Raw genomic sequence first — 24746 nt, 5'->3', positions numbered from 1 at the left:
TCTCCCCAAGCTGCACAACTTTACCATGCAACTTGGTCTCTCCCTTTGCACAGCACAGGAGTACCTTCACAGATGTTCAGTAGCCAGCAGCAACATCTGGATGTCTTCCTCAGATCCCACTTTGTTCCATGACATCTCCAACTTGCTCTGGGTCACAGAATCACAGAATGGCCAGGGTTGGAAGGGACCTCAAGGATCACAGATCTCCAACTCCCCTGCCACATGCAGGGCCACATTTAATACTAGACCAGGCTGCCCAGCTCCATCCAAATATAAAATTTCTAACTCCACAGTACATGGCAGCTGAGTCCCCCAGAATCACAGCCATAAAAAGGCCACCAGCAGTACTAACACAACATGATCTCCCTGCAATTAGCCTTTCCTCTGGTCTTCACAATTTCCCTCACTAACTGAAACAAGCTCTTATTCTTCCCATCTTGAGAACTTCTTCCATTCTGGTACTTTTCTCTTTAATACACAGCAGTTATTACTGACAGAAATGCAGTCAGCTGAAAAGTGCTTAGTGAGCATCAAAAGCCTGCCTTCTTCCTTAACTTCTGTTTTAAGTGTCTAAATAAGAACTAATTCCTTTAAAAGCAAATCACTTTGCACTTTTCAGTTAGCAGCATACTTCTGCCAGAGTTTTCATTTTGTTGGTCAGATTCTGCCAATATTCCTGCTTTTTAGCCATACAGACCAACTGTTTCATACATAAACTGCTTTGTACTCAACCTAACACTGAATTAATGTCACTGATAACCAATTACTTAGATAATATAGAAACCATATGGACATACTGAAAATCCCTGCACAGTTCTTATGGTTCCACACACACACAAAAAAAAAGGCAGAAAAATACATCTAGCTTGCTGTTACAATGAAAGGAGAGTGCACATACACACAATTCAGCTGTCCCAGCTAACAAACTGCAGGCTGGTTTAAGAGAAAAGAGCAGAGCATGGCTTAATAAACCACAAAAAACCTAGGCTAAATCCTTAATAATAAAGACAAAAAGAAAAGTGACTGAACGAGGCTATTCATAAGAAACACCACACCAGTGCTTTGCTCCATTGTTCTCCACAAAGGGTTTGGATTTTGAGGTTGTATATCATCACCCACAAAGTCTCCTGATGAAAATGGAACTGAACGCCACCAATGGTCTCTCTGTGCTTCCACTGGATTTAAAAACAAACAACACAAGCCAGCTGTAGGCAGTGTGAAGGTTCTACAGCTATATATCTGCATAACAGAAATTTAGATTCCTTTGAAATGTGAAGTATTTTTAAAGCATTAGCATTCTGCTTTTACGAACTACTTCCATGAGCATCCATGAAGCACAATAAGCTAGCCAGACAAACATATATCCATTACCACAGCAGGAGTAATTCTGAAATGCAGCAACAGGTCCAGATCACCTGTCCCTAATCTGCAGGGTAACAAACTGGATTCAGGCACCTCTCAGAAGCATTTCATAAATTGTGTGCCCAGCTTCTTCAAGGCACAAGCAGAAACAGGATCTTCCTTGCTTCTCAGCACCAACCTGACAAGTCAGACTGTTTTGTACTATCAGATAAGAACCAGCTTTTGAAAGTGAGGAGTCTGACAGCTAATCAGAGGAAATTCACCCCAGGGAGCTGAACGCTTTGCTTCTCCAGGAATCATGAAACATATCCAGTTGCTTCTAGCACAGACGTCCAATTAGGCAGCAACCCACACTGCTAACACTGCAGCCCAAATCTAGCAGCTTGCCTAAAAGGCATCACCACCACAAACGTCAGTATAATCTGGTTTACACTGCTGTTGAGTAATGCTTTAAGAGCACACTGCCATTATTTTTCTTTACATTACAAACTGCAGAGCATAAAAACACATGTCAAAGACATATCTTGAAAAAAGGTAGTAATATGCTTTCTTCTAGACTGCTGATAATTGACAAAACTGAAGAGCTGGGAACACAGCACGGGTGTGCTGTCTGCATATTTTGTTCATCGGGTTACCACAAAAAATGCAAAAGGCCTCCAGAAAACCCCTACCTAAACTCAGCCAGAAACACATACCACAGAAGCACAGTTGTTCCACTAACAAAGCAGCCTTTGGGGTGGTTTTTATGCACTGATTAAGCTGTTAGAAGCATTCAAAGGTACCCCACCTATATGGGAACGCATTCCTCAGAGCCTGAAAAAAAAACAACCATAAGTCCTGTCTTTCATTGAAGATCTCTGAAACTGTAACAGAGAACACATTGCTTCCTTCCTAACCTCTTATATACAATTGTATTTCTGTTCAGGAGTCTTAGCTTCCTCCTCATGTTAACCCAAATTTGATGACTATATCAGCAGGTTTACCCCATTGAAACTGAAAATTTATAAAACAGTAAGGCTTAAATACCTTCAGGTACAGTGCTATAACATACTAGAGTAAAAATGTAAAGACAGTAAGCACTGACAGCCTTGACAAGTGATTTTTCTTTTTTTCTTTTTTTTTTTTAACCTTTAAAGTCTTTTCTTTTAAACAGTAAATGCAAAAGGAAAGCTAATGTCAGCTAACGTACAGGAGCACACTGATTCTAGAGCACAGAGCTACACCCCCATGTAGCACTGTCCCATACTGCTAAGGCTGCTTGGAGCCACCCAATCTGCAGCACAGTGCTTCTAGCCTGAACTCAATTACATGAAACCAGCTCCGACCTCCTCTGCACCCACTGCACAGTTGTGTGCAATGCTGATAATCCTCCCACAATAACAGAGAGTGGGTGGGCTGCGCAATGCAGGAAAATTCCAGCAACACTTATCTGAACAAGACAAAGTACTCTCAAGCAGCACGTGCAATTCTGCCCTGAAGTGTTTTAGTTGGATAGGTGCTGGGTACTGGTTTAGCAAATAAAAAAATCTGTAGAATCCTAATTCTTCCTTCAGCGTGCCAGCTTCATAAAATGAAGCATTTCCTTTTGTGAGTCTGCTTGCAGGACTTCCTCTCATTCAGCAAATGGTTTTATAACAAAAATTGAAGTGCTGTTCTTTTTCCAGACATCTCCACACCTCCACCTCCACTGCAACTCATCACCTAATGGTAAATATGTGAGGTGGCAAGATTTTCAAGCACTGCAAAAGAAAGAAATAACTACCCCGAGTGAACACCACTCAACTGTATGCGGAGGATCACAAATAAAAGCCAGAATCAATTTGATGCAATGCATCACATTTTCAATGCTTCTAAAGTAATTGACATCGATTGTCCAAAGAAAAGACGAATTAAATTAAGAAGAAAGTGGCTACTATCTTGGACAGCAACAGAAATAATGGGTCCAATCAGAATACTATATACAGAAACAAGTTAAGAGCAGGAAAATACTGGACCCACATGAATAGAATTATTGATTAACACTCAATCACCATTTGATCTCAGCAGTGTGCTCACATGCTGCTTGATAAACTTCCCTGAAGTAAGTAACACACACACCATTATCTGGGCTAATCTTCCAGTTGTTCCTCAAGTCAAGAAATTTTTTTTATAGAGAACGTCTTCTTTTGACTACTTCCTTTCTCTTACAAACTCAACCTTTTCTCTGCACATGTAAGTGCTGAGATGTTAACATGCAGGCACAGAAATGCATTTTTATTTAAAAACAATGGCAGAAACCTCAAATTCTGACCAATATCATTAAAAAAAAAAAAGTGATTGTGCTGAAGGTGTTTTTTTGTTTTTCATTTGTTTTCTTGTTCGTATTAGTGCTATTTTCTTTTTAGCCTTGTGCAATGCTTCCTTGCTTTTGCATTTTGGCTAAGGAAACAATACAAGAAAGGGTGATTTTTTAACACCATAAACTTTAAGCCAGAACAGAAGCAGGAAATACAGGAAGTCTCACAGGAAAGTCAGCCAGTTTAATTTTATTGTTGGAAGCTACCCCAAATTTTCTATTAACATTTGAAGAGAGAATAGTTATGAACATTTAATCTTTAAAGTTCATACACACCAAAATCAGAGCTATATGCAAACTGGTGTTTTTATCAAATCAGACTTTTGCCATCCTAACATCAAGTCCACCACATTTATGGATTCTGCTCTGATGTTATATTTAATAAAACCACAGAGCCTTGGTTCCTCAGGATAGTGACTATACATTTTGAGTTAAAAATGCCATTGTCGATCATTAAAATTTAATATTGAACTATGCCCTCAGCACTCAAGAGTTTAACTACAATGCACAGAAATGCTCAGAAAGCTGTACTTAAAAGCATATACTTTTTGATCATGTAACTAAAACTACTGAAGCCCTACCCATCAGTTTTGGACCAGAGGATGGCAACCAGCACATAAAAGCGATGCTCCACACCATGGAATGGACTGCACACTTTCATCTTTATTGCCCAGTGTTAACACCAAACTGACTTAAAAAAAAAAAAGTTAATAGAATATGCACATGTATATGAGAAGTGAACTAAAAATGGAAGGAAATAGAGTTCTCATGCCTGAGTCATCAGAGTTGGTGTATTTCTTGGCATGAAGTTTGATAAGGAAGGAAGAGGAAGTCTTGAGATTGGAATACAGGAGCAAGTTTTCAGTGCTTCCAGAGCAATTGAGAAGCACTGGCCAAAGAAAAAAAGCAATTTAATTTTAGTTAAAATATTTTTTTCCCTAATTCTTGTCACCAAGGCAGGACCCTGCCTTCATTCTTTGAGCTACCGCATTACTCATATGATTATCAGTGCAGATGTATTTTACAAAATGAATTCACAAAAGAACCCAAAGGAACTGGATTGCTCTGATTACCACCAAGAACTGTAACATGAGCTCAAATTTTTCTGGTCACCACATCTAATAACTCTGGTGAGCAGAGCATTTTTTAGAGCAGCTTTGACATTCAGTATTTCCTGAAGCATTTTGAACAAGGCACATTCTGTGCTCCCTACTCGGTCTAGAGAGGATGGAAACAAGGACTGCCATGTGTTTTCCCAGGGGATGATCAGTTAAGAGGGATACACACACAAGAGATGGACAAAGGTGAGAAAAATAAGGGCTTAATATGCATGGTAGCTGAGTTTAGCAGCAATCTCCCATAGCCCTGTGCTACAGAATATTTCACAGATCAGTGAACTGAAAACAAGGCCGTGAGGGGAGAGACGGAGGGTAGTAACATCAGCAGATGACATGCTGATGTAAAGCAGGATCTGACAAGACTGTCAGGAGTTCTCGGAGAATTAAGTGATACGGATGGATAAGAAATACAACATCAATGAAATTCAGCATTAACAAACGTAGATTAATACACATGAAATGCTAACTTTTACCTAAGTTATAAAACCTTACAGGATTTTTAATTAAACCATAAATTCTCGAAAGGGACTTGGAATGGCTCAGAAAAAAAAAAAAAAAAAAAAAAGCTCAAATATGCAGCCATGGTTTTAAAACAGACAAAAAAAAAAAACCTACCACACAAAAGAAAACAGAACCATGAATTCCACACCCTTGCATGAACAGAACTGACATGAACAATGAAGTTCTAATAAATGCCTTCTAAAAGACAATATGGCAAACTCATATAGAGTAATCTGGTGTGCAACCACCCCAAAAGATGCTACTAAACCCATTCTGGTTTCAGAAACAAGAAATATGTATAGCTCTGGGAAAGGACCCAGAAAAATTACCATACAGCCACAATCAGATACTTAAAACGCAAGTTTTAGATCAGAGATAACCTGTGAGATTGTGTTCATGCAGAACACAGTCTGTCAGAACCTCCAACATCCATGCATGTGGGAAGACAGTGCCATGTAAACAGCACCCAAGAGCTGCATAGTTACCACTGAATGCTGTTTGATCACTGACTCACTTCTTACATAGCTCTAGAATTTGGATTTTTGTGACACTTTGATACACTTCCTATCTGGAGATTTGACAGACCATCTACTCAAACCGCAGAGTTCTCCCCCTCTTTTTGTTACTCCACAGGGGACACGACAGAATCCCCTATGTAAATCACTAGAAGCTTAAATTGTTTTGAAAATTGAATATTAAGCATTTGGGAATGTATGATTTCCTTACTAATTCTCTCAGTTCTGCACGTCCAGCTAAAGACATCTCAACCCTTTCACCTCAGGAAGTACGTATTTAGGGCATATTTAGTGGGCAAAGATCTGTTTTCTCAGAGAACTAATGTCCTGGCTTGAAGCTTAGATAAATCAATACCCCATGGATTAAAGCACTTCACTGCTCTCTGGGAGGAGTCCATAAGAATTTCTTTCAAGCTGAAGAAAAATAAAAACTCTAAGCCTTTTTCCGCCTTTCGTAATTAAAGAAAACATTATCAACTCTCAACATGGAAAAAAAAGTTCTCTCTGAAGGCCAAGATTTGTTGAAACCATCAAGATTTGTTACATTTCTCACGTGTATCTTCGTGTTTCACCAAGCAGACCACTTGGTCATTAAGTCATTAAGCCTGCAGCCTTCATCTTTCTGGGATAGGAACCTTGCGGTTGCTGAGACCCATTGGACACACAGAGCCACTCGGAACCCCGACCCACCCAAGTCTCCTTTCTAGGAGCCCATGACAGCAACTTACTAACGCAAGGCTCTGCAGCAGCTTCCTCAAAACATTTTTCTACTCAAAGGAATCGTTAAAGAAAATTCATACTTTTTTTAATATAGTATTAACGTTCATGCAAGTCCAAATATCTGCTCCTTTCACCTACAAGAGAACCAGTACTGTTGTCCAAGTTACTGCATTTTCAGGCTGCTCTCTTCTCCAGTGCATAATTTCTTCCAGGTCATCAACGTCCCATCTTCTTCACAGGATTTCCTTTTAACAGTTCCTTTGGTTTGAGACATTGGCTTGGGAAAAGCGTGTCTCTACCCGTATTTTTTCACTACTAAAAACCCAGACATCACCTCTTTACCAACAGAAAGATGATGACCAGGTTCCCTCTCTTTCCTGATACCAATTCCACTGAGATTAAACACTTAAACATGATGAAAGCCACTCCATACTTAGAAAAAAATCCTCAGTAATTCACCAAAATGTGAAGACAATCCATAGAGAGGGATATAATATCAATCAATAAATAATTCACCAGTAATTATTTCAGTACAGATGCTAGAGAAGTGCAATGCCAACAATAATACTGTGTGCATATGTAAAATACCTGTATTTCCTTTTCTACTTGTCCCTACACAACAGTAAATTACCAGCACTCGATAGGTCTGCATGGTTGGAAGATGTAAGCGTCATCAGTAAAGAAGATGCAACTGAAAATCCTCCACTGTTTCCTCTCAAAGCTCATCAGCTCCACTGCCTGCTGACCCTCTCCACATTCATCTCTAGGCTGCATTAGATTTTGCTCCCTAACATAAGAACTCTTTAGACAACTGCTTGTAGAAAAAGATGGCTTGTCCAGATCTAAGTGTTTCCCAGGTCTATCAGAGGCCACTTAAAACTTACAAGATTGGAACAAAATAAAGATTTGACAGGAATAGTTTGTGTGTAAAAAGATCAATTCTCTAAAAACAGCTATCTGTACTCAAACATAAAATGGAGTTGCTTGTCTCAAATCTAAGATGAATGGGCTGCTGATGAAAACAGTAATCCTTTCAGCTCAATTTCAATTCTTTCAGAACAGCCCTAGGCCTGTCCTCAGGATGCAGGTGCCACTTGGACAAGTACGGAACAAAAAGCAAAGAGCAGGCACTTGCAAAATGAGGATATGAAAGCATGATATAGTCCAAGCAGAAAATCTACCCATCAGCTGTAATGAAAGGCTATGCCTGCAAGAAGCAGGACAATGGGAAACCAAATGGGACATCAATAAGAAAAGAGGTATCTGACATCTATTCAACATTTCACTGCAGAAGAATCTTGGGAGAGAGGGAAAAAAAAAGGAAGAATAAAGAAAAGCACTAAAAATGAGAACATGAAATCCCATCCACCATAAGTACCCAAGACACTGGCAAATCCCTCTCTACTGAGGTGCCAGGTTAGTCCTATCCAGAAGCAAATGCAATTTGTTCTCTACTTTTCAACAGGGTGACCTTACACAACTGTCTTCGGCAGGTGCTAGGAGCCAGCATTCCCATTCAGATACAAGCCATGTTTGGAAACCGGCTTCCATCGGAGATTTATTAGGTGTACCTTCATATACTAAACCAATTTGAAGGATACATTAAAAAACAGTAGCTCTTCCCTACTGTGCTCGTATGCCTTAATCAAAACAAAACCAAAGTCTGGAGGAGGAGTTTCATTTATTAACCTCGCTGCAATCATAATTGGATAGTCTAACTGCTCAGATTATTCCAGCGATTCAACAGCAGTGCAATACAAATAAAGATATCTGTACAAAGTGGACTGCAAAGAACTGAAAATTAAGACCTAATTAACTATACATTTGTGCATCATTGCCCTCTATTAGAGTATGGAAAACTGAAGGCAACATGCTATTATACATCATGTGCTATTATTCACTTAAGCGTCTAAATTACAGAGTTTGGGAGACAGTAGTTACGAGCTTATTAAAAAGCCATTTAGTTCACCATATAATACACAGACTCTTTTAGAGACTGAAATGGGAAGCATAAAAGCAGCATGTGAATAGCAAGTCTCAATGAGAAATTATTCCTGCTGCCGTAATGACAGATTTCCCCTCCAGAATTCTGTTTCCCCTATCACACTGAGCCACAGCAAGCACTACAGAAGCATTTCGAGAGTCTGATTCACACACTTCACATTTGCCTTATTTAAAATTTTGAAGAAAAAAGCTTACTGAGTGCAAACTGTAAGAGGTGTTCACAATTCCCCAGACAGCTGTACAAAATTGCTGATATAAACTAAACAAGGATGAAGTTAAGAGACCTAAAAATTCAGATTAAACTTGTTTTTTCAGACCAGAAATTCCTGGGGCACGAGAGTGAAACAAACGTCTACATGGGTGAGAGCAGTGACACAGGTTGGGTTATTATAGAAGTAGAGAACATCCTTGGATGTGCAAATAGTTAGATGTGGGGATAAAAACAAATTTAATGTGTGCAGCGTATGCTACGGATGGCTTTGGCACAGCTTGCTCAGACACAAACAAGATGCTGGGCAGCCATCAATCACATTGCCCTTAATGAATTCGTGCTGATGCTTCACACTCAGCTATTGCCTTTTGTATTTCTTTCTTATCCTTTTCACCTTGTGCCTAATTGATTACAAGCTCCACTAACATTGGAATTTGTTCAGCTCGACAGCACGCGGGGTGAGAAAGGAGCACCGGAGATGGGTTGTGGCTGAGCAGTCAGTCCCAAGCTAGGCAACAGCACCCTGCCAATCCCACCATTGGCACAGAGTGAGGCCAGGGATCGATGCTGGAGTCTGATGGACACCCCAGACCCATGCACACTTCCATGGCCCTGCATGGACCAGACACTTCTAAATAAATCCTTTCCTGCCCTGCAAACGCCTACTCCCAAAACACAAATTCAAGGTTTTATCCACTCAGCATTTCAGAAGCCATTTAATGTCAGAAATAGTTTTCTGAACACTCCCTTCCTTTTCCCTCAGAGGACTTCACAGAGCATCGGGAAGAGTAAAGAAAACTTCCTTTCAGAGCTTAAAGTATTTTTAATAGGAATATATAATCAAAATAGGCTAAAATATTTAAAAGAATTCCTCAACTGTGGTTTGTTTCATGTGAAGGAATTCATGTGCCTTTATCATAGAGACCACAGCTGCTGAGCTAAAACAATATCTTACATTCCATTTTTCTTCTCTTCATTATTCCTTCAGCATTAATTCACATTAACCACAGCATAACTTTTATCTTAACAGCTGATAAGAGTTTTTGAAGTACTCATTTATACAACTTCTGTTTGAGTCAAGAAGGCCATTAGCATCTCCATGTTTGACAGAGATAAACTGCAGCCATCCCTGCACAGTACAAAAGTAATGCAAGCAACGCCTCTCCCACACTATTTTACTTATTCAATATACATGTCCTTAGTTAGCAGCACTAAGCAGAAAGGAACCCTTCTACAATCAAGTGTGCCACACACTGATTTTCTAACAATAAGAGTTTAACACCATCAGTAACTAATATCATATGTATATGATCATATCATATGTATATGAATAGTTACGATACTTATGTTTATAAATACAGCTCATTAGTTTGCTGTCATGTTAAAACACTTTCCAGTGCCACTCTCTCCATTAACCATGTCACCATCTCTGCCAAGTTTGGCTCAAAAGGCAGAAATGGGTGACAGGAGTTGCAATACCTTCATCATGTTCTGCTTTGCTCTAGCACGATGCACATTATTCTTCATTTCACTTCTCCGCACATTTCAAACTTTTGCATTAAGGAGAGTAAAGTAATTGGAATAGAGTATCTCAATATTAATGTTTTCAAGAGTTGAGCAAGAAACTAATGAAAAAACAGTTGTACTTAGCCACATACATTTTCTGGATCACATTTAAGCATGCTGATGTATCACAATGTTGATCATACTTCAAACAGCACATACGAGGGAATAAGGTACATAAAAGAAAAAAAGTCTCTTTTTATTCCAAAAATGCCTTGAAACTTACATTTCCAAGAAAGTTTCTTCATTTCAACATGAAGAGCTTCAGTTCAGTGCAGAGTGCCAGAAGCAGGCTTCCAGATCAGTGCAGCTGCTTGAGTGGCCAATGAGCTGCTGGGCTTCACCCTCCTCACTGAACAAAGCAATTGCTGATGGGGAAAAAACAGTGATTAAACATGTAAGTTACTTCAAAAGAGGCTAGAAAGCTATCTTCTAGTCAGCTTTTTCTGGCAGTGATTCCAGGTCATTTACGAAGTCTTCCTTCATCTTACAAGATCTATATTAAGAGCTGAACTGAAGAACCAGCCAGATGAATTCCACTTGTCCCCACTCCTGGATGTGTCACACTTACTGACGCATTAGTTGTTGTCTACATAGGCAACTTCTCACTCACAGAAGGCATTTGCATTGAAGAAGTCTCCCCAGGAGCTAAGGAAAATGATGCCTAGGGACACCTACGTCTCCACTCCTGCTACAGCTCAGTAAGGATAGACAGATGCAAATCTATTTTACTGCCAATTGCACAGTATTACTCAAGCCACAACCCTCCACCTTTTCTCTCAAACACATCAGCAGAGTTACCAAATATTTAATATATGCAGGAATCCTAACATAAATGAGACATTAGAACATGCCTTAAATTCTTCTGCACTGCCAATTCAAGCAGATACTTTTGTGATTAAGCACAATGCAGTTATGCAGAGAGCAGAGATGGGCACCTTCACAGCATAGATCCACGTCTGCATCCCTTTGTTTGGATGCCTTGTAACTGCTTTCAGCACTGAATGTCTCCATTCTGACGGCTGTGCTGCATCACACATACCACAGCCAGTGCACAGTTGTGAGACATGAATCCAAACACAGCTCCCCCTTCACAGCCCCTTTGGGGAAAAGGCAGCACAGTCCATAAATCCCATAGTAGAGGTGGAAAAAAGACACACGTTCACGTGAACTAAGTGACATGCTTTTGAAACATGAATCAGGCCTAAGGAGCATCAGAGGGAAGTAGTTCATCTATCCCATCAGCATCAGTGGGAAAAATAAGCTGGCCACAAATCAAAGTCCTACAGGTGTTAAGACACTGCTTAAAATGCAAAAACAAGGCAGAAGAATTACACCTTGCTAAGTAAAATAAACAAGCTCTTTTTGGCAAGTAAAGCCATTTTCCCAGACAATCAAAATCCCTGTGGTGACTTAGCAGTATCCCAAACCATTGGGACCCACAACCCTGAGGAAGTCGGAAACAGTGTCTTCCACAGAACTGAGTACGCTCAGTGTCACGGTTAAGTCACAGTCATAAGAGTTCATAAGTGACCATAGGTAAGCCATGGTTACAGCACTCCTCACAGCCCTGTCTTACCCCAACTCTATGTTACTTTTCAAGTAACACAGTAGGCATCACTGACAATGGTGATGAACCCCTTTACGTTATAGATGAAAAACATATTTCCTATGCTGCTCTTTCCACTTCAAGCCATAACAACTGTTTGAATAAAGACCTGACAAACTCAATGCATGTATTCTAACTCACATTTCAAGGTTAAAGAAAATCACTCTGACATAGCCTACCTATGGATAAACTTACAATGCAATTCGTCCCTTGGGCTTTTAATTACTCTTTCCTCCAACGTTTGTTTTAAAACCTTACATATCACATTCCTGTTTCTTCTGTAAACACGCAGTGTCATGCCTCCAACACACCAACTGGTGCCATTTAGGGAAATAAATCACTTCTGCACAAATTCGTCTTCTACTAGAAACAAAATCAAGAAATAGCAAAGAATGAAAACTCAGCACCCCAATGTGCAATATAGATGTTTAAAAATTGTTTCAAGGTAAAAACAAACAAACATGGAACACAGAAAATCCACAAAACTTCTTCAGTACAGACAGGGCTGATGTACAAGTGGAGAATAAACAACATGTTAAGGTCACCCAAGCAAACACAAGGTTTTTCTAGAGCTTCTCATTTAATAGTCCCAAAACATAGTACTTTGCTAAAAATTCAGTTTGTGTTTTCCCTCCAAAAGAAAAAAAATTAAACATCTACATTTTTCTTAACAGAATGCATGCATCAATTTCTTTTTGCCATAGATCAATGGCGTTCCTACCACTTCACTGTGCCACTTGTCCAAACAGCTGCTGCAACAGGTAACGTAACCACTATTAACATACAATCTACATCCATCATTTTAGTTCAGTGCCTTAATGCAGTTAAAAAAAATTCCTATCTTCCCATCAGTGTTTCGGGGGGTACTCCATCATGACGCACTTCAGGTTCACCAGGGAGGCAGGAGCCACCACTGGTGGCTACCACCTGCTGCCTCCTGAGCGCTGAGCAAGGCAGGTAGGCAGCCAGGTAACTACAGCTTTGGCTGACCACTTCTAATCCCATTTCTGCAAGCTCTTTGGTCCCTGTAAGCTTTTATTAGTGGAGGTCACATACCACTGGACCAGACCTGTACTGTTATTTCAGTACAATGGTTAACCCCATTAATATCCTGTGGCCACTCCATGGCACCAACCTGCTTCAGTTGCATTGCTCTCTGCAATTGCAAAACTGAGAGGTTCTCCCCAGCTGGAGCTCCTTAGGGTAACTGTTTTGCTTTAAGTTTAAGCATTTTATTGAACTTGAGATGATAACGTGGTGCCTTCGAAGCAGCTACAACTCACAACTTTCAAAACATCCATTTCAAAAGCACAGGTAATTTTACCACCTATTTCCATACCACTACCAATATGCAAATACTTTCTGTATCATATTATAGAAAGCTTCTCTAGAGGAGCCAAGTTTTAATGTGTGTACTGCTCTGCTTGAAAAAAAGGATTCTTTAATGAAAAGCTTTTGAGAAAGGCAGAAATGCTGCTCATCCCCAAGCCTGCCACATCCAGACAACACCTTGTTGAAAAATGTTGGGTTTTGTTTTCATTTTTATCATCCAGCTGTGACTGTTTTACTAGCTTTATACTGCATCTCTCAAGATCTTCTTAAACTTTCTGCTGTACCATGAAAGCATTTGAGTTATCTTACATTTCTGAGTTAGAAGCAGTAAATAAATGTTACAGACACCTCTACATTAGGAATTGCAAGGAAAATGCAAAGGAGCATAGCTTGAAATTCCTAGACCCAAACTTTCATTTCTCAGAAACAATTCATATTTATTATCAAATTTAGCTACTTTTAGAATCTTTCAGGACTAATACAGGTCTTAAAACAAAAAACTAAATCAACAGTTTTAAAACTATCCATGTGTACATATATACACATACACACAAAACATCATTAGGGTACTTATAATGTACTCGGTATAAAGCATGCCTTCCTAATGCTCCATGGTGCAGTTTTATCTCAAGGTTAGCAACTAGTTCTGTGTGTGGAAGTTTGGCTTATTTCACTCTGAGTCTTGCAGCTCATTTCATCATCCAGCCCCTTTGTGTAATTAAAATTAATCAATTTATATGCTGGCCACTGCCTCTACCTGAGTTCACTGGCAAGCATCCTTCTTGAGCAGTGTTTGGGAGCATCAGTACCTTCATTTTGGAGTCACAGGTACATGCATCACCATACACTTACACTATACACCTTAGAGTATCTTTGTCTTTTTTAAAATCTAAGTTCAGCTTAATCCTTTCTTCTACAGTTTCCACACCGCCTCTGGCAAGGAATGTTATCCCACCACGGTGTTTACCTACATCAAAAATATTTTCCTGTAATCTCGTTTCAGAGAAGAACCCTAGTGCTGTCAAAACCCAGTTTTACTACGTCTCCTGAACTGATCCCATACTATCCACTCCTGGTTTTACTGCTGGCGTGTTCTGTGTATTAGCAGTCTTATTTTAAACCTTGGCACGGGCATAACTTAAATAATCCATGGATTTAAAACATCCTTGGCACTTAGTGAGATGAACCTTAACAGCTTGCTGGGAGTGACAGGATTTATCAGGTCAAAAATTAAGGGGTTACAAGCCCAAATCTCAGATTTATAGCACAAGCTCATGTTTCTTAATTTAAGTCCTAATGTGAGCTGGAATACTGTCAACCAGCTTCACTGTTATTTTTTCCAGGCCCATATTTACACTTCCAGATTGTTCAGAAGCACACAGCAGAAGCAGAGGAGCAGGTCAAATCCCTCAAAGTGAATCTTCTGCTTGAGTTATCTGTCCTCAAATGGATCTTCGGTGTATCACAGTTATAGCCACAAGAACTCGAAGAAGGAGAATCCAAGCTTTAAATTTAGGAAAATAACCATTTCATTCAACACATTCACAAAAACTTGAGTTAGGAAGAACTCAAGTTCTTCCTAGCTATCAACCAAAAAAAAAAAAAAAAAAAAGACACCACTGCATCTGTGGCTACCCACTGGCTGCCAACCAGAACAAAGACACTGGAAAAACCATAAGCCATGCCTGTGTTTCACAGCCAGGATGTGGCAGTGCTGGTGACTCTCAACACAGGCCAGGAAACAAATAAAATGCAACTCCCACCTGAGGTACAAATGCATCAGTTCCCATCACTCCTGGTCTGCCTTGGCTCCACATCTCCTACAGCGCTCTGATGTCCCTAGGAGACTAGCAATTCTCCCCCCTTAACCACCCTCCCCACTAGGGGAACTAGGAATGCCCAGATCAGGCTGGATGTGGTCCTGGGAAGACAGATCTAGTGGGTGGCAACTCTGCCCATGGCAGGGCGTTGGAACTAGATGATCTTTAAGACCTAAGCCATTCTGTGATTCTATGGTTACTTTCAATTCATTGCATTATCCCTGCATCCGGCTTATATTTCGCTGCAAGACTGTCAGTACACTGCCAGACTTCACAGACCCTACTCCCAGGACCACTTATGTGACTGCCTGATGATCTGCACCCAGTGTTATCACATTAGAATATATCTCATAGGTCTTCAAGAGAGACCTATTAGCCTCTAAATGCCCATACACCTACCCCAAACTGCTTTCTGTAAATTGTTTTGGTATACAGAATATACTGATCATTAAGCTTAGTCTTTTTTTTTTTTTTTTTTTTAACATATCCCTGTGTCAAAGGGAAATACATAGGAGAATTCACCAAAAATGAAGCTGAGAAGAAACAAGAATTGGCAAAAAATGCAGTTAGATAAACGCTGATGTAACAACATGTAAAGATCATAAAAATAAGGCTAGAACACATTGATATAGCCAAGCATTGTTTGCTAGCAGTTCTTGCACATGTTTAAGTAACAGCACATGTTTAAAGCAAATACTGTCTTCTCACCAAGTTATTTTAATCTCCTTGGGTAGTCATCTCATCAGCCCACAAACTTATATAACAATAAATCCAATCTCAAATATTCCTGAGGAACAAAGATTGAATATTTGAAGTTATTTTGCTTCTGTTGTCACATACACAAGTCTCTTCAAACATTTTTCTTATATCTGATGGCCTTTTAAGCTAACATTTTAAATTCCTCAAAAAAAATTATCTTATTTGCCAGAAAAAACAAAGCTTTCCACATCCAGGAGTGTTAGCTAAACCCCTCCCTATACTGATGGCCTCACATTGTTTCACTGTTTTCCAGAAGTGTGGTGAAAACACAAAACAAAGAAAAACAAAAAAATACCAAAACCATGCAAGTAGGTTCTCACTGGACTTTAAAAATATGACTTATTTCTCAGGTACACAGTTCTCACCACTATTCAGATTCAAGTGACATAATCTTCACCACCTTTCTCTTCTTCTTTACCCATCAGTATACGTGTCATTTCTACTGTTTTTTTAAGCTGACCTTCATATCTGTACCTTTGGGAAAAACTAATATCAAAATAAAATTTAATTTCCTGAAGGGCAAAGTTTGTTTCATACTGTTTCATTTTCTTCTCAAGTTTCACAGCTTAATAAGAATTTAACGCTAAGTAATGAAGAGCATGATTTCATCCTGTTAGCCTGGATGAACAGAAAATCTTGGTGGGAATTGTATTTTGTAGAAGCACACACCCTCTGCACATTGCTATCTTGTGAAGTTCTACATCTCTGCACGTGTTTTCAATTCCTCAGCATCTCCAACAGGCAGACAAAGAGGCTTCCATCCTGCAGCCATCGGGATCAATCCTGCTCCCATCCCAGCAATGGGAAGGAGAGCACCAATGGCTGGTGAGATTTTTTTTAGAGAAAATAGCAAGAGATATTTATATAACTTTCCCTTGAATTATTTTACAGCATTCTAAGAAAAAAGGGTTACCGGAATTTAACTCTGTCCTAACATGCTTCAATAGAAACATAAATATCTCTTATCCCTATGCTTGTTTCTTTCAGGATCAGCCCGGTGATGCATCCAGCAAGAATTCCCTGCAGCAAAACCATGGGCACCATCTTCAGTGGCAGAGGACTGCAGGCACAACCCACAGGATAGCCAGCATGACTTTTGGAAATTATTTCTGCTTGTTCCACCTAACAAAGAGATCTCTCACTGCCATCTCACACCACTCCAGCAGCTGTCCATGAATCAGGCTTCAACCTTTGATTCAGTTTCATGTTAACATCTAAGTGCCTACCAGCTCTGCCTTCTGCAAAAACCTGAAGCTGATGTGGCACTCTGGGAAAATTGGGGGACTAACACCCAATACATGCTCCCAGCTCCACTGGAAATCACAGGGCTTGCAGGAGCTCCGTTGGTGTTCCGTGGTGGTAGGTGGGGAAGGCAAAGCAACCAGCAAGATCTCCTTCCTCTTCTAAGATTATTGGCCCTACACCTATATGCATGCCATGGAAACTAGATCCAGGGCACACAGGATACTTTGTAAGGCTACATGATGACATAGTGCTTAAGGTTTTCTAAGTACGATGCATGCCAAAATCATCTAGGTTTCCTACTGCATTTACTTTCAGACAAATAGCTCCATAAGTTTGTACATCACGCTCTACATACATATATCTTTGTATTGTGTAAATAATCAAATTAAACTATCTTTCCATTATGCTGTGTTTAAATCTCAATTTAATCAGGATAGCACTGAATTCTCCTTATGAGAGAACACCTCCTCCATATTCCTCTGCCTTGTGATTTCCTTTCATCTTACATAGCCACACAATTTCATACCTTGCAGAGAAACATCCTTTCCTGACAATAATCCTCTTTGCAAACAGAATTAACAAGGCAAATGTAAACACTGTAGCAATGAACTAGTTGTCATATTTACCTAAGCTACTGCCTCCAGTTCCAGATAATGAAATTCTGTATTAAATACATAGGATGGCTTAATGTCAAGCTCCTACTTTTCTAAATTAGGCAGCTAGCCAATAAGCACCCTGCAGCACCTCCCTCCATTCCATTTGAGAAATTATACTTAAGAAGTTTCCAATAAAGGCTGAACTAATTTGTGCCAATATTAGTCACACCAAGTTACTGTAATTCAGTGAGTGGAATACATCCTATCCTGAAAATGCTACAAAGAAGCTATATGTTTCCACAAACAGACAACAACAAAATAGGAAAACTTTAGGGTGGCTTACTCTGTTCTAACAAGTTGATTCATAAAGGTAAAGAACATTTTGTGCCTGCCAGTTTCTCTCCCTTTGGAATCTGTCCTTTACACACAATAATTACACCAGGAAACCTCTCCCCACATCCAACTAACAAAAACAAGAAAAATTAGTTCTAATATAGTCCTGTATGAACCACATTTTAGTGCCTGTAACAAGCTTACGGGTGTTTTTTAAACATGTGTTCTACACTGGATATCTGCAGATGTTTAGAAATGTTTCTTTCGCTCCTTGTGAAAATTAAACTGTGCTTGCATTAATGGGAAGAAAAAAAAAAAAAAAACCCACACCCTTCAACAAAGAAACTAAATACTGCAGAACTGCTCAAAAGCATATCATAGCTGAGCATGCCTGATGCTTCCAAAACAAGGGTTTTCCCGAGGGCAGGCAGAGCTGATGCTTGTCTGATGGGATACATTACCTGGGGTACAACACAACCCAGCAAGGAAGACAAAGGAAAGAAAGATTTCTAAAGGAAAAAAAATAAAATAAAATAAAAGACTGGGAAACAGTAAGAGCTAGATGACTGAATCGGAAGGCTACAACTCTATTCTGGCATTGTTACACAGGGACACCACTGAGATTTCAGCAGAGGTTTTTAAATTCTGAAGCCCAAAAGATTAAGCTGTCAAGAAGAAGCCTGACATAAGTTTGCTGAGGAGTACTTTAGCAGCACCAGCACTATTCATAAAGCAAAATAAACCAGAATTACAAGCATTGGTTATCTTGCATTCAGATCAGAAGTGAAAACCTGCACATTCTGTAGCAAACCTTTCTCTGTCAAGCAGCATTAGTCTTACTGTACTATTACTGAAACTAACAGTTTACATTCAGAAGAAATACCCAAGAGTAAACCATGTCTGACTCCATTCATCTCAGACCTGTTTTAGATTTCTATCAACTGCAGCACACAGACTACCGATAAAAGCAGAAATCTGCATCTTTTTAATCATGCTAACTGTTATGCAGAATGCTTTAAAAGGCACTAATCAGTGTTATACAAGATGCAGTGTTTCTTCAGCAGAAATGAAAAATCTGAGCACTTACTCAAAAAAATGCCACATTTTCAGGGGAGACAGAAGCTCAGCATATTTCAGTTTAAAAAAAGAAAATCCATGCAACCGTAGGAGACAGAACTTAGAGATCCACCCTAGATCTTCAACTAAACTGAGCCTCATTTTTTCATTCTGAACACACAGAAGACCCACACGGCTCAGCAGCGGCCTGCAGATGCACAAGGCCTGGAACTACCGAAGTTCTTCAACGGTGCCGAACACAGATAGGGTGTAGCCATATGCTTCAAACTACATGGATTTCCAAAAGGACTTCAAATTCCCTTCCCCCAGAGGTGAGGGGTTTCTTAAGGGAACTAAGGTGAGAGAAGTAAGGGGAAAGGTCCTGTGTGGACAGAAAGAGGGCTGAAAAATGGAAATGGTAAGGATAAGGGTACCCAGTCTCTTCCTGCAGTGAGCAGGAGTCACCAGTGAAGTTCTGTAGCCATCTGTGCTGAGACCTGAGCTCTGCGACACACACATGAGATCACGAAGGGGTCTGAGCAGTGGGCTAAGGAACATTGCTGATGGAACAGCTATCTGGGTAACAAGGAGGGGATGTGAGGAATTCCAGACAATCCTGTGAGACCGAGCTGTGAACTAACAAATAAACACAAGTGGCAAAAGATGTACAAGAGAAAGGTACAACCATGACTTCACACAACTAATGGACTCCAAAACGATCACACGCCAGTACATCTTAATATTCACATATCCAGGAAACTACCTTGGTAGCAATCCAGAAAGCTAATAAAATGTTACAAATCATTAAGAAAACAAAGCATGGTTACACCACTACGTAACACCAAAGCTCACCTATGTGTTGAAAACTAAGTCGCCAAACAAAGGAGCCCAGACAAGAACAAAGAGAATGAGGGAAATCTCAAACAACCTGAAGAAGGTCCAGACATGCAGCACACCTGACCAAAGGTCACGGTGCCTGCAATAAGATCCCAGGGGGCTGCAGACAGATCAGATAAGTATTCGGGATAGAAAGCCACCAGACATTCTGAGAAAGGCAGAGGGTATACCCAGCTCCAACAATCCCCAGCTGAGAACAACCAGAGCTTCTGAGAGCACATATAGAGGGGGTTCTGCATAAAGTCATCCTGTTCCTATTTTTCCCTGCAGAACATATTTTTTTTTAAAAAGGGCAACTAAAGCAGGACACCACAGAGAGCATTCTCAATGGTAACCCCTGCTTCTTAAAGCTCTGAGGACAGCAATGTTCTGTTCAGATCCATACCAAGACAAGGACAGGGTAACAGGTCCAGTGGTGCTGGGGTGCTTGCCCTTGAGATATGGAGCCCATCAGCCCACAGAGCAGCTCAGAGGGGCAGCAGGAGGTCAGCAGAAGATCTCTGCTTTTGGTGGGGAGGTAGACTGGAAGGTTATACAGCAAAAAGCACCCTTATGCTCGGGAAGAGCCAGGTGAAGAACTGTACCTTTATACACTAGATATACGCGTCCCAGGGTTTTCTGCTTCCCACAAAAGGGATGCGAGTCAGAGGAGAACATCATAAATGCACCCATCTTCACTCCTCCTCAGTGAATTTTCACGTTTGATTTCAGTGGGCCACAAATTAGCCTAATGTATAAGTCAGCCTGCAAGAGCTCTTCTCTGTGACGGCACAAGGCCACTTTCTTTCAGAGCAGACAGGAAGGGAAGGGAAGCATGCAGAAGCACTCAGAGGCATCTCAGGGGTGCGACCCGCTGAGCATCCTCTGGCAGCATCGCATCCTGTGTGGCCATTGCACTAGACTAACTCTTGGTAGGTTCACTGCAGCTGCTCTTCCATTTTTATATTTGTTACATCTTCTAGAAGCTGTCATGTACTTATGAGAGTCATAGGACCTAGTGCATAGCATCTGCAGCTGGTTGTATTTAGTGTTGCACACACAATATTTTTAGAATGGTCTACAGGCTTCTGAACAAGTGGAACTGTTGTAACCACTACTCAAGATAAATCTCAGCTGTTCTGCAAAACAGTAAGTGAAACAAATCCCGTGCGCAATGACATACACTAGACCTTTCTTCAAAGTTACTTCACATTTCATTCATCCAAGTCCTCTAACCACAGCACAGTTTAGAGCACTGCTCTCAGTTCATACCATCTGGATCTGCTACCCCTCTCAATTTCTGTTTTTGAGAATCTGTGAATTACTTCAACTAATAAAAATGTTTTCTAAAGTTTATTTTTTAACCTGAAGGATAAGCTCAAACAGGTCACACTTAGACTAAAGAACTGTCCCTTTTTGCACAGTTTTGATGTAAAAAAAAAACAAAAAAAACAATTAGTTTTGACTTGATTAGGTACTAAGTCAACACTTAGCATTTTGGAAGAAAAAAGCCTAAACTCGCAAAAATATCTCAGAAAGCATCCACTAAGCACACTGCAATGCTTTCTAAGCAGTGATACAATCTGTAAAGCAAGCATTTTATTTTAATGTCATTTCTGAATGTCAGATTTTTAAAATAAGAAGCACTGGCACAGAAAATCTATATCCAGTTAGCACAGCATACAGAAAAGGTTTCCTGAGTCACCAAGTCTCTCTTTTAATACCACAGCCAAGCACATGACAAACTTCCTCGATATATCTTTAAGAGGCAGTCAGGGGTCCTGCTTCCATTCCTCCCATTTGAAGGTCATTCCAGAACCTCACTCCATTTAGGGAAGAAACAGTCTCAATTCCTGCTTAAGTTTATTCATGCCAGTTTACATCCATTTGTTCCCATGCCAACATCGTTCTTTAGTTTAAATAGCTCCTCTCCTCTTCTAGTGTTTATATCCCTGCTGTATTCGCAGACTGGAATCATATCCCCTCTCTCAGCCCTCATTTGCTTGGCTAGAAGGGCCTGGCTTTTCTCACCTCCTCTGGTAACACTGCTGCTTCTTCTCCCCAGTTACCCTCTGCACCTGTCCCAACTGAAGCACCCGGCATGCTCCAAGAGCCCTCACATATCCCACCAGTCCTTCACCACCACATTCACCTGTCCACAGCAATAGGATGGCAGCAGTGTGGCCAGTGAGGAGCTAACACACCCAGCAAGTTCTCCTCCTGCTATGCTGCTCCCAGCTGCAAAGTCCCACTCACAGTAGAGCGGACAAAGGCAAAATCTCATCTTTGCCCTCAGGAGATCTATATACAATGCAGTACAAATACATTACAGTATTGTGTGTTTTCAGCATGGATTCCAAGTGTAATTGCACATCCTAACATATTGCTTCTGAACAGTATGGATCTTTTATCTGGCAGAGATCTCATCCACTGATTACTCACCGTCACCTACCACCCAGTAAGATCTGTTTCAGTCTTTGCCCAGCCTCTGGTAAGAAATCCTTGCAGCAGGCAATCTCTAGTACTCAAATCTCTCCTAACCAGCCCCCCAAATCACAACTCCCTGTAGCTCCAATGCTCAGCAGTACTGCTTAAGCATTTCCTAAGGAAAGCACTGCCCTCCTGATAAGAAAGGACAGCAGAATCCACCCGGGACCCAGTAAAAATGAACATTTTGGGTCACTGATTCCTAACATATTTGCAAAAATGGAAAAACAAGAAAAAGAAGTAATCCAAGTTTCCACAGTATGCATCCCTGTGTTCCTCCTGAAGAGTCCTCTCCGAACCTTCATTTCTCTAAAACAGCAGAAAAACAAGAACAGAACCCAGAAATACTCCATCAAACACTCATCACTGCAAAGGAAAAACCAAAATACCCACACACTTAATGTGGCTGCTCTACACAAGGAAGTTACTCAGCCAAGATTTTGTCACAAGGTCATCATCATATGAGGATGTCTCTCCTTTTAAGTGCCAAAACATCTGCACACATTTCAACTAAACTTAATTAAGGCTGGCAGAAAATAGTTTCAGACAAGACAGTCAACTCATTGAGGCTTTTCAAAAGTGCTACAGCATGAGATGGCAGAATGGTGCCATATATCAGATCTAGAATGAACTGGAGACACACATCAGCAAACCAGAGGACACAGCAAGCCTGCAGTCAGCAGCCTGTATCTCTGCTCTGGGATAACGCAGAGGGTCTGACACAAAGCCTTGCAACTTGCTGCAGGTACTGGTATCCTGCACAACTTGCTGCAGACATCATCACCCTGCAAAACTACCAGCAGCTTCCACAATGCCTACTAGCAAACCTACACTGAGAACGCAGTCTGGTTTTCATTTAAAGCACATAATCACAGTCATTCTCCCTAACAAGCAGGAGCCTGGCCAAGAACCTAAAGCACAGTGATCAAGCAGGCAAAGCAAGCAAGTACAAATACAAACCATGACACTTTTCATTTTATTTCATCTGTCCGAATTCTCTCTCAAGCCGCGATGGAAGCAGCTTCACTGTTGTCATGAGACCTAAGCTAAGAAGTTCAGAGGAATTACACCAGGTCCACATTTTGTTCTGAGGACTGTTTCTTTACATACTCCCATTCGCAATGCTGTGTACAAACCTCAAGTATTATTTAACCGGAGCCGAACTTCAAAAAGCTCAGTCTAACATTCAATAAATTATAATAACAACTACACTAGCTACTTCTAGAGGCACTTTACCCGCTTCTCATGCCGTTTTACCTCCCCACACCCAACAAAGCGAGATCCACCGCAGCTCCCTAGCTGTGCAGGAGGGAACGCCGGCATCGCGCTGCCGCCCGGGCCGCCAGCAGTAGCAGCAGGAACAGCAGCAGCTCCCGCTCCGCCCTCGCCCCGCCGGCAGGGAGCCGCGGGCTGCAGCACACCGCCTGCGGGCAGGGATGCGGCCCCGCACGGGCAGCGGAGCTCGAGCAGCGCCCGCCGGCCGGGCCCTCCCTTTGTGGGCTCCGCCGGGCGGAGCGGAGCCGCGGCACCGCAGGCGGCCGCGTACCCAGAGCCCCGCCAACCCCACGAGACGCGCTGCGCTGCCAGCGGGCCCTCCCAATCCTGCCGCGGGAAGAACGCACCTGACGCCGCTCCGCTCCCGGGGCGCCCGAAGCCCGCAGCGGGATGCAGCCAGCCTGCCGGAAACGCTTCCCAGCCTTACCCAGGAAACGATTCCGGCCGCCGGCCGCCGCCGCCCCTCCTCTCCCTCCTCCCTGGCCGCCGCCCAGCGCCGCGGGCCGCAGGGGACCGGGCGGGCGGGGCCGCCGCCGGAGGCGCCCGGGCTGGGGGCGGCGGCGCCATGTTGGGTGCCCGAGGCTCCCACCTGCAAGGGAACGCCTCGGGGCTCTCCCGGCCACAGAGGAGCGGTGCGGGGTGTGTTCCGAGCACGGAGAACGGCCAGGAGGGCCAGTCCTGAGCCTCCCTGCTCTAAACACGGTTACAGTATAACAGGATAGGGCTGTGAGTCCCTGAGCACATCTTGAGATGCAGCAGTAGGATTCACAGCGACGCAGCGAGTAGCTAATAGTGGGGCTTAAATGAGTACACTAATGGGAAATTCCTTCTGTTTAAATCCTTAGCAATTATTTGGGGGGTTTGTCTGTTCTGTCAAGGTTTTGAGGTTACGGGGGAAGAAACTGCTCAGTGCTGAAGCAAAGATTTTAACGTGGAGTAACATTTGAGTGGAAAGCATGCAACGAGCACATTTTTCACTCCAGCACCTTCTGATAATCTCATGAAGGCCGTGGAACAACAGATGCAAAG

The 24746-nt window shown here is 41.5% G+C and overlaps 1 protein-coding gene across 12 annotated transcripts in view; it reads right to left on the bottom strand.

The window, feature by feature from the left end:
- APBB2 (amyloid beta precursor protein binding family B member 2) overlaps positions 1–24221 on the bottom strand; it is a 150855-nt gene extending 126634 nt beyond the window's left edge. For 9 of the 12 annotated variants that reach the window (XM_085223258.1, XM_085223257.1, XM_085223262.1 and 6 more), the window contains exons 1-2: positions 24065–24221; positions 10556–10697 (exon numbers count right to left, since the gene is read on the bottom strand). The gene's annotated coding sequence lies outside the window, so the exon portion shown is untranslated. Of the gene's footprint in view, positions 1–10555; positions 10698–23678; positions 23942–24064 lie in introns of those variants that run through there. The other 3 variants (XM_010710246.4, XM_010710245.4, XM_085223255.1) reach the window with 3 other exon arrangements.
- Between the last annotated feature and the right edge of the window lie 525 nt (positions 24222–24746).

This window comes from Meleagris gallopavo, chromosome 4 (assembly GCF_905368555.1).
Source record: "Meleagris gallopavo chromosome 4, MGAL_WU_HG_1.1, whole genome shotgun sequence".
Lineage (NCBI taxonomy): Eukaryota > Metazoa > Chordata > Aves > Galliformes > Phasianidae > Meleagris > Meleagris gallopavo.
Note: the sequence above shows the minus strand (reverse complement) of the source record. Positions and strands in the feature narration are given on the sequence as shown.